A 15,545-nucleotide genomic window follows, 5' to 3' on the forward strand; every position below is an offset into this window, starting at 1 on the left:
TCATAGACATAGCTTTAAGGCAGGTAGTCAAGATATTCAGGCTCTAGGAAGTCTTAGATCACAAGCATCATTCCATCATCTGACCTAGAAGAGCAAAGTCATTAGAAGTTCATTCAGTATGCTCACAATAACATACATGAACAGATAAGGATCTTTGAAGGTAACAACTGGTTCTCTAGTTAGAAGCCGACAGATGATAGCTACAAAGGAATTCTATGAAGGATACAAAGAAATTCCAAAAAAACTAGAAACCAATTCATTCATAAGTCATAAAAACTTCTACTATTTTTTAAATAGCACCCTTACTCAGAGCCCCAAAAAAGACTGAGCCGTAAGCCAGGTCACACTGCATTATGTATCTCTAGTTTACTACCTGAGGTGCTGCTGGGGAATGAAGGTGACAAGCAAATGTGAAATGCAACCCACAGGAGAATTCTGAATCGCTAGATGAAAGGACAGGGAGTGCACTTTATACTGTCTGCATACACCTAGAAGCTCAGATACACAGGCTATATGTTAAGGGAAAATCATTCTAGGTAAAGATGCATCCCAAGGTGTGACTTCCCTGGTTGATGTTCAGAACAACATCTAGCCAAAGCAGCGGTGGAGAAGGATGTGGAAAGGGGGTTTAAAATAAAGACACAGGGATGACAGAGTAGAGAGCAAATCCCAGAGATCATCATCACCTCCAAACTTTTGACTTCAGGTTCTAATCCTTTATGTTGAAAAAAATTAATTTACCTTTAAATTTTACATACCTCTAGACTTCTTCTAGCAAGTTCAATAATTCATTCCGACGAAATGTTACAATCTCTAGGGCACCTGAGTGGCTCATTCGGTTAAGTGTCTGCCTTTGGCTCATGATCCCGGGGTCCTGGGATGGAGCCTTCTGTTGGCTCCCTGCTCAGCAGGGAGGCTGCTTCTCCCTCTGCCTCTGCCCCTCCCCCTTTCATGCCCTCTCTGTCTCTCAAATAAATGGATAAATCTTAAAAAAAAAAAAAAAAGAAACGTTACAATCTCTAGATCATTTTCATACTGAATGTTTTACCTTTGGAAGTGGAGGGAAAGCAAATAGAAAGATGAATAATAATACAGGAGGGAAGTAAAACCATAGTACCATTTCAGAATTCTGAATTCTAAATGACAAAATTCAGTCCTTATGGGGTGACAATGGAAAGCTAATAAATAGGAAAACTCACAGATACAATAGCATGGTAAACATTTTTATTAGGGCCTCAAACTGTTCCAGTATTCATACAAAATCAAGTTAGAAGGAAAATCTTTGCAGTGGTATTTTCTAACTGTCTTTTTTGTAGTGCCCTGAATACACACAAAGGCCATTAAAAAACCTCACTTGAGCATCAGTATTTCTCTTTTCCCAGGAATATTAGGCCCATGAGGAAAAGAATGCAAACTAACTATGCCATTTACAAGTTATATACGACTGAATACAAGTGAGCACTTTAAATTTTCTTAAAGGCTTTTTAGGTTGTTTTATTTAGAAGCTTATGTTACTAAATTAAGTCCTTCTCGATAATTAAAAGTGAATCAAAAATCTCTAGGAAGTTTTTATCTTTAGGAAGATAATTTTCTCTGATTCAAATCTTAAATTACGATTTAAGCTGCAAGGGCACGAGGCCTTCTGCTTTACAGGAGCCAGGCGTGCTCATAAGCATTCCAGACATGTGCAGCTCGGTTCAAATGGCCCTGTCACCCTGAGGCACCTAAGGCAGAGACATCCTGCAAAATGGAATTACCACATCCAGGCCAGTGGCACCCCCTTATTATAGGCAATTGTTTTTCCCTAGGAGGGCTTTTCCTTCTCGTCTTTCTCGCTGTGCCAAATCTCAGATTATAAAATCATTAGCGCTATCTTGTACACGTGTTATGGTTTATTCTCCAGAAATAGGCTTCACTTCCAAAACCAGTGGCATTAAGAGGGTAAGTAATCATTCTTACATGTAAAGCAAATCACATTATGCTGCTGCTCAAAGCCTTATAATCCTGCTTCGGATAAACCCAAAGTCCGCAAGGCCTTTCCCTTCCCATTGGCCAATGCACGGTGTGCCCATGGCTTCCTCTTCTGCCTGGAATCCTCTTCCTCCACTTCCTCTTTATCCTTCAAGCCTCAAATTAAATGTCACTTCCTCAAAGAAGCCTTTTTCTGTCTCTCAAATCTAAACCAGGATCCTGTTACACTCTTTCCTTGCCTCTTTACACTCCTTCCTTTCATTGTACTTTAAACACTGCACTTGTACATTAATCTGTGCGATGAATGTCCATCCCTCTACCACAGCCAGGGGGCCAGGCCTGTCTTTCTCCATCATCTTCGTCCACAGGAGCCACTTAGTAGATTCAGGCAATATTACCAATTAATTGATTAATAACTCAGACACCCAGTAGAACAGAGTCTGAGGAGAAGCTGTGGTGTGGTACTGCCTGCCTGGCAGAAATTTGAGTTTTACTCTTGGCCACAGTGCATTTCCTTTCTCAGAGGGTTCACCCCAGAGGGAGGCCATGCTGGCCTTGCTCCCCAGTGCCTCCCCAATGTTCTGAACAGGCCCTGGTATGTGACAGGTCCTATCACTGGTTTGAAGGAATCAATACCGTTATCAGGTTAGGTAAACCACTCAGAGAAATACAAGGTAGTGAAGAGCAACATTCAGCCATTAGAATACTAAAATTTACATTTTTCAGAGAACACAATTTTTAGTTGTTTCTTTAGCAGTTTTTGACTTTGGGTCATGCTAGGGAAATTATTTTTCTCTTCTCAACCAAGATTATATAACTTGACCTATATTTCCTTGCAACTGCTATTCTGGTTATTTCTTCTTTTCCTCCTTTTAAAAAATGTTTTAAATCTTTAATCCATCTGGAATTTCATTTGATACAAAGTCTAACTCAATTTTTAAAAATGTTTAGCTTATTTTCCCAAAACTTCCCACTGATTTTTTTCCATTAATTCAATGAGAATAAAAATGCATCCTTCACGTCTCCTCAAAGGGATAGAGAAGCTCTCGGGAGAATCAATGCAATAATATGCTTTCTCCTCTTGACAGAAAGGCCCTCTGCTAACATAAAACCATAGTATTTAAAACTAAAAACACTATTGAAATCATTTATTACTTTTTCACATGAAGATGGTTAGGTCAGAAATTTTCAGGTGAAAAGCATTAAGAGCAACTTCCAAATGTTCTCATGGTGAGCACAGGAAGGAAGATACTTCTTGTTAAAACAACCATCTTGCCAAGAGAAAGGATTATGCTCTTACTAATTTTTGCATTCTCAGCATCGAGCACAATTTCTCCCCCCCCCCCAAGTGAAGTGTGATTTCTATGTTATTTAAATTACAAGATCACTTTGAAACACTATTTCTGTTTTTCCACTGGCATCTCCATATATTATCCTATCATAGGGTGCTCTGAGGCTTAAGCTACTTCAGATACGACCCCAGTGGATGTACATCAGGGAGACTAAGTTAGCTGCTCTTCATGGTGGCCTCACCCACTGTAGCCAAGAACTAACATTGTTCCTCCAGGTAGCCTGCATAAGTCTGTGCACATGCATTGAGCCAACAAAACCCCAAGCTGCTACGTTCTATCCTGCATAAATCACAGGCATACATAGACTTCCTGATTTTCAGGGTTAGTGTTTTTGCATTTCTCCAATTACTGGCCATTCATTTGATTTCCAAATTGTTTGAGATTTATCAGCAGTCTAGGAGAATCCCACTGGGGACTTGGATAAATATACTGTGGCTTGCTGGAGACCTGAGGCTGGCAGCTGACCACTGATCTCTGTCCCCAAACCCTCTCCTTCCTGATGCTGGCCAGCATTGGCCTGTACTTCCTCAGGCTTCCTTGAGCCTCACTTTGAGGCTACCTTGAGCAGAGATAACTGGATTCCACTTTCCTTTTTGTGCTGCTGCAGTGTGAACCTGGTTTCACTGCGAGTTTCCTGCAGCCACCTCCTGCCTCGTGGAGACTGACACAGAAAGAGAAGTTCCCCAGCTGACTAAAAGGGAGACTAGTCAGGGTAGGAAAGTACAGAGGAGCAGTGCCTAGCAGGGAGAGAAAGAGGAGAGAAAGAGAGGGTACATGAAGGGAATAACAACAGAGGGAATCATTAATAAGGCAGGCTTCTAACAGGCTATTTTTTTAAACATCATCTCTAAGCCACTTCTTTGGCACTCAGAATGCACTTTCCCATGTAAGCATCATAGCAAATGAGTCTGCTACCCAGCTAACACTAATTCAGTTCATGCCTCAAACAATTTTAGTTGCTGTGAATTAAAGAGAATTTGTAGGGTTTTCCCAGGTGTCTAACATCTGATCTTAGCATCGTCTTATGTAGGGAAGAAAAGAGGGGAAGTAAGGAATATATTCTTCTTCCCAGAACTATGGAATCTTCTCATTACACACGCAAAGATGAGACCTTCCCAAAGACCCGAGCACAGCCTTTGTGTTTTGATATCAAACAATGCCCATCGTGCCACAAAGGATTTTTACATAGATTCCTGGGTTTGATTTTGACATTCTGGGAACAAGTTGTTCCCAGACAGGTACTATCACCTGTTGACAAAAATGTCAAAACCATAGAATATAAAGATCCAAATTGGAAAGGCCCACCAACCACTAGCATAGTGGATGAAATGAGACACAAAGCAAGGTACAAAATGATTGAATTTCAGAATTCTGGGAGGAGTATGCACTTACTGTATACATTCTGCCTGCCAAGACCATGCCAATACTCTACAATTATTATCTTGATTAATTTCACCCCCCCAGCAAATCTTTCTTATAGGAACTCCCAATTATAAATGACAAAAATGAATTATTATGGTTAAGCATAATTAATTTGTGACAAAGCCAAAGTTTCAGCCCATTCTCTGGGCCATGGCACTTTAATTCCCTCCTTAGCTTTCCAAAAGCTTCCTGCAAGGAAAAATCTGGTTATATACAAAGGACCAGGGTGTTGGAAAGGCATCAGACTTCTCAAAGGCAGCAGTGGAAGCTGGAAGACAATGGGACATTACCTTAGAATTCTTACAGAAGTGTTTACATCCTTAGTTGCTACACAAAAAAAACTATCCATTAAGTGCAAAGTAGAATGGAAATACTTTCAGACATACAAAGTCTCCAAAAGTTTCCTTCCCACCCACCCTTTCCTTGGAGTGATCCTGAGGATGTGCTTCATTCACAAAGAGGGAGTAAACAAAGGACAACTGTAGCAGGTTCCAGAAGGGAGTCTGGGGAGGATGGGACCAATGGATGACCTAATAGATTTGCTTGTATGAAAAGCTGACCTGAGAGATACTTCCCATAGATACTGGAAAGACTAGCAAATCAAAAACAGAAATCTGAACAAGAAAGCAAAAGTAATGATGATATACTACTGGACTAGAAGTGAACAACAATTAGACCTAATAGAAAAAAAAATCCTGAGTATTTGTTCAAAGAATATTTAACTATATTGTGAGGAAGAAGAAAGGGAAAATGTTAATGTGTGAGGATAAAAGTGAGGAATCCTCAACATTCATAACAGGAAGTCAGTAGATAGCAAATCTGAGCTATCAAGAAATGGCGAAGATGCAGATCATGGAGAACAATTTTGGGAAATACCAAAGAAATATCTAAAGAATGGAAAGTAATTTTTTATGGACAGGAAGAATCAGACAGGGGAGAAACTTAACAAGACTCTGTTGCTTGTTGTTACAATTTTCTCTATTTGACATTTAATCTATGTATTTCTTTGATATAACTGAAAAGTACATTAGGAAAAACAACATGTCTCAGAACTATGTCTCTGACATGGAGGAGCCAGTCTATCTGCAAATCAACAGGCAAGATTTGCCAACAACCAAAGTAAATCACATTTAAAAATGACAAAATCAGGACTCATTTGTAAATTATTTTTGTGGTAGTGATTTTTTTAAATTACAATTTTGATGAGATTCTCAATCAGTATTTTTTATAATTTCTATAATCTTTTATCCATTTATTGTAGTACATCCAAAAATTATAGCTTAAGCTTTTTTAGCAGGCATTTATATTTTTACAGAGGAATGAGCCTGTTTGTGTATATTTCACAATACACATATATACCTGAGTCCTTCAAACCAGCTTTTACCTTACAAGGTTTTTTCTGCCCACATCAGCCTATAGGAACGTCTTCTCTGATCAACTGATCACTCATCTGTTCGTCCAACACCTACTGAATATCACTGAACACCTACTGCGCACCAGACCTTAATTCAACATTTAATCTTAAAAATTCACAATTTACCATTTTATATGCATATCCAACCAGTTGGAAAACTTACTCACTGAACATAAAATTAATTATAATCCTTACACTTAGGGTCTGCGCTTTCTACCTCCTTGTATTTCATGTAAGGATGAACACGGTGCTGGCCCCACATCACTATGTGTGTAGCAGTCATGGCTCTTCCATTCTGGCATAGCCAGAGTGTTTGCTTAATAGGTCGGAAACTTTTTGGTAACAGAAATCACATCTTAGCCATCCTATTTCACTGGTTTAAAGGCTACGTATCATGTAGGAACTCAGTAATTCTTTTTTTTAATAAATAGGATATTCATAAGCATTCTCCAAATGAATAAATTACAAGTGAATGTCAACAATGGAATTATTCTTTAACTCAGTCTTTGCTAATCTCATTAAAACCCACTTTTATGGTAAGAGTAAGGTCACTGAATTGGAACACTTTGATTTTTCTTAAGCTCTTAAGAGCCAAAAATAATAATATGGAAATTTCTTCTCTGAGGACCATGTGAAAATATGACCCAACTCCATTAGTCCTTTTCAGAATGATATAATTCCTTTTGAAAGTTCTTAAATAAAACATATTTTCTTTTTGTGTGTGTGTGGGGGGATGTTTTAGTTTTATTTTAATTTCAGCTAACACACAGTGTTACATTCATTTCAGGTGTACAACGTAGTGATTCAGCACTCCCATATATTACCCAATGCTCATCACAAGTGCCCTTCTTAATTACCATCACATATTTCATCTGTCCACCCATCCACCTTCTCTGTGGCAACCATCAGTGTGTTCTCCATAATTAAGAGTCTGTTTCTTAAAAAAAAAAGAGTCTGTTTCTTTATTTGTCCCTCTCTTTTTCCCCTTTGCTCATTCGTTTTTTCCCTAAATTCCACATATGAGTGAAATCATACAGTATTTTGTCTTTCTCTGACTGATTTATTTCACTTAGCATTATACTCTCTAGATCCATCTGTGTCATTGCAAAAGGCAAGAGTTCATTCTTTTTTATGGCTGAATAGTATTTCATTACACATCTATACACATCTTTATCCATTCACATCAGTCAATAGACAGTCAGTCGGCTTCTGTATCCTGGCTATTATAAATAATGCTGCTATAAACATAGGGGTACATGTATCCCTTTGAATGAGTGTTTTTGTATTTTTTGAGTAAATAGCCAGTAGTGTGATTACTGGATCATAAGGTAGTTCTCTTTTTAGCTTTATGAGGAAGCTCCATACTGTTTTCCACAGTGGCACCTGTTTGCAATCTCACGGACAGCGCAAGATGGTTCCCCTTTGTCCTCATCCTCACCACGTGTTGTTTCATGTGTTGTGGAGTTCAGCCTGATAGGTGTGAGGTGATATCTCATTGTGGTTTTAATTTGATTTCCCTGATGATGAGTGATGTTGAAAATCTTTTCATGTGTCTGTTGGCCATCTGGATGTCTTCCTTAGAAAAATATCTTCATATCTTCTGCCCATTTTTAATCATATTATTTGTTTTTTTGGGTGTTGAGTTTTATAAGTTCTTTACATACTTTGGATACTAACCCTTTATCAGATATGTCATTTGCAAATATTTTGTCCCATTCAGTAGATTGCATTTTAGTTTTGTTCATTGTTTCCCTCACTGTGCAAAAGCTTTTTATTTTCATGTAGTTTTTGTTTTTGTTTCTCTTGCCTAGGGGACCTATCTAGAAAAAAGTTGCTATGACAGACTCAAAGAGGTTCCTGTCTGTGTTCTCTTTTAGCATTTTTGTGATTTCAGGTCTCATATGTAAGTCTTCAATCCATTTTGAATTTACTTTTGTGTATGCTGTAAGAAAGTGGTCCAGTTTCTTTCTTTCTTTCTTCTTTCTTTCTTCTTTCTTTCTTTCTTTCTTTCTTTCTTTCTTTCTTTCTTTCATGTTGCGGTTCAGTTTTCCCAACACCATTTGTTAAAGAGACTATTTTTTTCCCATTGGATACTCTTGCCCGCTTTCTTGAAGATTAATTGACCTTATCTCTGTGGGTTTATTTCTGGGTTTCCTATTCTATTGATCTGTGTGTCTATTTTGTGCCAGTACTATATTTCTTTGATTACTACAGCTTTGTATTATAACTTGAAATCCAGAATTGGATTCAGATTCCCTGAGCTTTGCTCTTCTTTTCAAGGCTGCTTTGGCTATTCAGGGTCTTCTGTGGCTCCATACAAATTTTAGGATTGGGGGCACCTAGGTAGCTCAGTCAGTGAAGCATATAACTCTTGGTTTCATCTCAGGTCATGATCTTGTGGTTCTGGGATCAAGCTCTTCAGTGGCTCTGTGCTCAGCATGGAGTAGGGTTCAGATTCTCTGTTTCCCTCTCCCTCTGCCTCCCCGTGCCCCTCCCCCATCTTGCTCAGGTGCTCTTTGTCTCCCCCTCAAAAAAATAAATAAAATGTTTAAAAAGTTTTTAGGATTGTTTGTCATTGTTATTGAAAATGCTGGTGGTATTTTGATAGGGATTGCATTAAATGCGGAGATTCCTTTGGGTGGTATAGACTTTTTTTAAAAAAGATTTTATTTATTTATTTATTTATTTATTTATTTACTTACTTACTTACTTATTTATGAGACATGCACAGAGAGAGAGAGAGGCAGAAATATAGGCAGAGGGAGAAGCAGGTTCCATGCAGGAAGCCCGATGTGGGACTCGATCCTGGGACTCTAGGATCATGCGCTGATCCAAAGGCAGAGCAGACTCAACTGCTGAGCCACCCAGGCATCCCTGGTATAGACATTTTAACAATATTTGTTTTTCTAATCTATAAGCATGGAATGTCTTTCCATCCCTCTGTCCTTTTGAATTTCTTTCACCAGTGTTTTACAGTTTTCAGAGTATAGGTCTTTTGCTTCTTTGATTACATTCATTTTTAGATATTTTTTTATTTTTGGCATAATTGTGAGTTTTTTTAAATTTCTCTTTCTGCTGCTTCAATTTTAGTGTATAGAAATGCAACAAATTTCTACACACTGATTTTGTATAATTGCAACTTTATTTGAATTAATCAGTTCTAGCTATTTTTTGGCAGAGTCTTTCCAGTTTTATGTATATAGTATCATGTCCTCTGCAAATAGTGGTAATTGTACCTCTTCCTTACCTGTTTGTATATCTTTTATTTCTTTTTGTTGTCTGATTGCTGTGGCTAGGACTTCCAGTACTATGCTGAATAAAAATGGTGAGAGTGGACATCCTCATCTTGTTCCTGACCCTAGGGGGAAAAACTCTCAGTTCTATCTATTAAAGACAATATTAGGGATCCCTGGGTGGCGCAGCGGTTTGGTGCCTGCCTTTGGCCCAGGGCGCGATCCTGGAGACCCGGGATCGAATCCCACGTCAGGCTCCCGGTGCATGGAGCCTGCTTCTCCCTCTGCCTGTGTCTCTGCCTCTCTCTCTCTCTCTGTGACTATCATAAATAAATAAAAATATTTAAAAAAAAAAAAGACAATATTAGCTGTGGGTTTTTCATAGATGGCCTTTATTATGTTGAGTTATGTTCCCTCTAAACTTATTTTGCTGAGGTTTTTATGATGAATGGATATTGTATTTGGTCAAATGTTTTTCTGCATCTATTGAAATGCTCATATGGTTCTTATCCTTTCTCTTATTGATGTGTTGTATTGCATTGATCAATTTGTGAATATCAAACTACCCTGGAATAAATCCCACTTAACTATGGTGAATGAGGTTTTTCTATAGTTTATCTTTTTTTAAATTTTATTTAAATTTGCCAACACACAGTATAATACCCAATACTCATTATATCATGTGCCCTCCTTAACTCCCATCACCCAGTCATCCCATCCCCTTCACCTTCTGCGACCCTCAGTTTGTTTCTCAGAGTCAGAAGTTTCTCATGGTTGTCATCCTCTCTAATTTTTCCCCACTTGGTTTCCCCCCGCCTTTCCTTGTGGCCCCTCTCATTACTTCTTATATTCCACATATGAGTGAAAATAGAGGATAATTGTCTTTCTCCAACTGACTTATTTCACTCAGCACAATACCCTCCAGTTCCAGCCACATCAGTGTAAGTGGTAGGTATTCATCCTATCTGATGGTTGAGTAATATTCCATTGTATATATAATCACATGTTCTTTATCTGGTGAATGGTTTTTTTAATGTATTGTTGAATTTGGTTTGCTAGTCTTGTTGAGGATTTTTGCATCAATGTCCATCAGGGATATTGGCCTAGAGTTCTCTTTTTTAGTGGTGTTTTTACCTGGTTTGGTATCAGGGTAATGCTGGTTTCATAGAGTGAATTTAAAGGCTTTCCTTCCTTTTCTATTTTTAGGAATAGTTTAAGAAGAATGGCTATTAATTCTTTAAATGTTTGGGAGATTTTGCCTGTGAAGCCATCTGGTCCTAGATTTTTGTCTGCTGGGAGTTTTTTGATCACTGATTCTATTTCTTTGCTGGTTATCAGTCTGTTCAAATTCTATTTCTTCCTGTTTCAATTTTGATAGTGTATATGTTTCTACAAATTTATTCCTTTCTTCTAGGTTGTCCAATTTACTGGCATATAGTTTTACAAAATATTCTCTTACAATTATTTGTGTTTCTGTGGTATTGGTTGTTATGAGTCCTCTCTCACTAGTGATTTTGAGCCCTTTCTCTTTTTTTTTTTTTCTCAATAGGTCTGGCTAGAGATTTATAAATTTTATTGATTTTTTTCCAAAGAAGCTGCTCCTGGTTTCATTGATCTGTTCTATTTTTTTTTAGATTCTATATTATTTATTTCTGCTCTAATCTTTATTCATTATTCTTTCTTTCCCTCTGCTGTCTTTAGGTTTGTTTGTTGTCCTTTTTCTAGCCCCCTCAAGCATAAGGTTAGGTTGTTTGAGATTTTTCTTGCTTCTTGAGATAGGCCTGTATTGCTATAAACTTCCCTCTTAGAACTGTTTTTGCTGCCTCCTAGAGTTTTTGGAGCATTGTGTTTTGATTTCCATTTGTTTCCATGTATATTTTAATCCTTCTTTAATTTGGTTGGCCTATTCATTGTTTAGTAACACGTTATTTAACCTCCATGTATTTGGGATCTTTCCAAATTATTTCTTATGGTTGATGTCTAGTTGCAGAGTGTTGTGGTCAGAAAAGATGCATGGTATGACTTCAACATTCTTAATTTGTTGAGGCTCGTTTTGTCTGCCAATATGTAATCTATTCTGGAGAATGTTCTGTGTGCACTAGAAAAGAATGTATTCTGCTGTTCTAAGATGGAATGTTCTGAATATACCACTAAATCTATCTAGTCCAGTGTGTCATTCAAAGCCATTTTTTCCTTGTAGATGTTCTGTTTTAGATGATCTGTCCACTGATGTGTGAGTAGGGTGTTAAAGTCTCCTACTACTAATGTATTATTACTGATTAATTCCTTTATGTTTGTTAACTGTTTTATGTATTTGGTTGCTCCTAGGTTGGGTGCTTACATATTTACAATTGTTAGATCTTCTTGTTGGAGTGTCCCCTTTGTTATGTTATAGTGCCCTTCTTTGTCTCTTACTGCAGTCTTTGTCTTAAAGTCTACTTTGCTCATGTAGGTATTTCCACCATGCTTTCTTTTGAGATCCATTCATGTGATAGGTATTTCTCCATCCCCTTACTTTCAATCTGCAGCTGTCTTTAGGGCCAAAATGAGTCTCTTATAGCAGCATATAGGTAGGTCTTGTTTTTTTTTTTTTTAATCCATTGTGTTACCCTGTGTCTTTTGATTGGAGCATTTCATCCACTTAAAGTCAAAGTAATTATTGATAGATACATATTTATTGCCATTAGATAAAACAAATTTACAAACAGATTCAACTTCTGACTCTCTTACAACAGAGGCCAATAAATGAAGTCATTTGTCTGGAATTACCATCATCATTCAGGATAATGGATTTATTTTCTAAAACTCTAGTTCTCCTAAACATTTGGTCTTGGAAGTTCCAAACTTAAATAATATGGTGCCATCTGTAGTGCTGTCTACTTTGTTATCTTGTTATTTTCAGCATAATTCACTTAGATTGAACAACTTCATATTCCATTAATATGCCAGCTATAGCCACCTCACCATTTGTCTGCTGAATTGTACTGAGTGACAGAATTTTATTCTTTTAGTTCAGATATTGGTGAGACATCTTGTTGGGGCTGGAATGAGATAAAGCTTACCTAAATTAGTTTCCAAAGTAAAGAAGTGAATTGGCTAAAAAATACATGTTTCAATTTACAGTCTGCAACTTGAGTTGTAGTCTGAATTTTATATCAAAATTTATTTTGTATTTCTATATAATTTTATATGTCAAATAAAATTACAATCAGAGGTATGCAGAAAGAAAAGTAAACTGAAAGAAATGTATACCTCAAGTTTAAATTTGTTCTAGCATACAGAGGGCTGATGATATGTAAATGAAGTGCAGTTCAGGAAACACACTTCTGTGCCCAGCACAGTAAGCAGGGATGGCCAGCATGAGCAAGCAGAAATGTTGCTCCCACTCACTTTAGAGAATATAATGGAAAGGGAGGTTCAGAGGAGCAGCCAAGAAGTTTGTCCGATCCAGGTGGTCGGGGAAGGGCTTCTAGTGGGCCTGATTTTTAAACAGAGACCTGAAGGATGAATCATCTGGCCTGAGTCTAGTGATGCTTGAGAAAAAGCATCACAGGCAAAGGGAAAAACAGAGGACAGAGAATAGAGTGTATTTGAGAATCTGCAAGAATGCTGAAAATTCACTGTGGTGAGTCTATTTCGACCCAAGGATTAAAGCTTTGTAGAGCTGGCATTAAACTACAGCACATTGGACTGTACAGGACCTAATGAAGTGATGTGGCCCTTCTGGGTAACAATAACTACAGCACTATGTTGTCGAAGAGCCTTGTATGGACTGCACACGACCCGTCTGCTAGACTGGGAGCAGATCGGTAGCAAACAGAGCACCTAACTGGAGTAAGATGCCCTGGGTTCTGGTCACTCACTGCCCACAGACTTGCTGGGAGCCAAGTTATGTGCCTTGACTTCTGGAGGCTTCTGTCTCCTCCTACATAAAGGGTGGGGTGGCATTATATAAACTCTAAAACACGGACAGCGCATATGCCTCATCTTACATGCCAATTCGTGCCAGTGGCTGAGTTTTAGGATTGTTCTCAGTTAGTGATGTCTGCCATGGCATCAGGGCATTCCAGTTGTATGTCACAGACCTGCTAGCTCTGCTCCACTCTATCTTCTTTTCCAGTTAGAATATTCTGTGATGCTATGAGAAAGAAGATTTGAGCACAGTTTTCACATTAAAAAGTCTATGATTGGTCTAAACTTCCTGTGCGTGTTTTCTTGAGAGTAGGAGAAATAAAGAGTGAACTATCTAGAAGGCAGAAGGCCAGGACAAGGAGGAAGAAAACTCAGGACCCCATGATACTGAAATGAATCATAGCTTTTCAATGACTTCATACCAACATATTTTAAATATTTGGATTTCCCTTCTAACACACACAATTTTGAAATGCAATCTGTTCTTCATTCCATGCCTAATGTGTCAAATCTATTACTCTTGGCTAGATTTCAGGTGGCTTATGAACAGACAATGCAGACAAGGGAGAAACATCCACAGAGCCTGTGCCTGAGCCCGAGCTCCCAGCCCACCTTATGGGACAGAGGCCAGTGCTGACTGATCACCTGCCCCTCAAAGAGGAGCCATCAACAAATACACTCACAGAACTTGGGCTTGAGTTGTGTACTGAAAAGGTCATGCAAGTTTGTTTGTTTGTTTGTTTATTTATTTATTTATTTATTTAGTCATGCAAGTTTAAAATATCTAAGTTATTCTATTCTAAACTGGGATCTCTTAGATTCAGGGAAGGAAACAGCCACACTAACAAAATCGAACAAACAAAAAACCAAAACCAAAACGAATAAACAAAACAAACACGTTTTGAACTAAACTAAACCAAACTAAACTAAATGTTGAATTCCATATTTTCACTGTTGAATTTCCACACTCTGAACTGCCATAGTAAGCTAGCTGGAGCCTAATCTGTCTTATTTTTCTTTCTCTCAATTTGACAAGTTCTCTGTGCTCAGGCCAGGGCATTTAAATGTGTAAGTATAGGTAGAGGTGCAGCTGATATGGATAGAGATATGCAGGCTCCTGAGGCAAAGCCTCACACTTCAAATCTCTACCCAAAATCAATGACACCAAAATAAGAAACCCCCAAATACTCCACTAATTTCACCAAAACATAGTCTCCCTAAAGATTTAGAAAATGAAAGGAATTGTTACTGAACACTTACAGAAGCTCCATAGAAACCAATTTCCTCCAGTTGCTCTACCTGTCAACCTGCCCGCACCCATCTGGGAGGCACCTCTCTCTACAAATGAGCTATCACATGAACTAACCATTACAAATTGCATCTACTCTGAGCCCATCTTCCTTCAGGTTTTATAATACTGATAATAATTTGCATTAGAGTAGTACCTGAAATTGAAAAGAGCCTTTAAAATTATATGTGTACACACACACACACACACACACACACACACACACACACACATACATATATATGTCAAGCACAAATATATTAAGCTTGACCCTCAAGCTAGCCACTGGGGTTGCCAGTAAGAAGAGCAAGTCTCTGAGGGCAGAGCCATCAGGGTGGCCCTTCTCCACCTTCTAAACCTTATCGGGGCAGCAGACCCACGATGCCATATTTCTCCACTAAACAATCGACAATCTTCATGAGTCGGCTGTTTTAAATTGAGGCAGCTCCTCATACCCACCCAAAGATGTTCCTTGATGAAATGCTCTTGACAGCATTTTAAGCAATTCTTTCACTTCTTCATTTTTAAATTATTTTTCCCTTTTTCCCCTTTGTCACACTAATCTACTGAGGTTACTGCTGACCAACCTGGAGAGTCTAATACATTCCTGCAAGTCAGCAAATCTTGGCGCCACTCACATACCCTTGTGCCTGGACACACAACTGAATATCTCCCTCTATAACAGAGATGTTACAATGGGCTCTAAAGTTATAATCAGCACAAGCTGTTATAAACTCTAACTGTGAACTGTGACCGATGACTTCAACGTATCTGAAAATGGGGATAAAGCAATCCTTCCTCCATCTGTTGGATCACAGAGCAGGGGAAGAGCTACCAGAGAAATTCCTGAGATTTCTTATCTAGAAACTCTGACACTGTCTGGATCACCAGGCTATTACATGGTCGTGACCGGAAATAGCCCGGAGAACTCCTAAGGCAATCAAGTATGCATC

General features: G+C 38.3%; 1 protein-coding gene across 1 annotated transcript in view; it reads right to left on the reverse strand.

The window, feature by feature from the left end:
* The window catches only part of PCNX2 (pecanex 2), a 291,225-nt gene that overhangs the window by 128,990 nt on the left and 146,690 nt on the right, over positions 1–15,545 (reverse strand). The gene's annotated exons all lie outside the window — the stretch shown is intronic.

The sequence above is a fragment of the Nyctereutes procyonoides genome, unplaced genomic scaffold (assembly GCF_905146905.1).
Source record: "Nyctereutes procyonoides isolate TBG_1078 unplaced genomic scaffold, NYPRO_anot_genome, whole genome shotgun sequence".
In the NCBI taxonomy this organism is placed as follows: domain Eukaryota; kingdom Metazoa; phylum Chordata; class Mammalia; order Carnivora; family Canidae; genus Nyctereutes; species Nyctereutes procyonoides.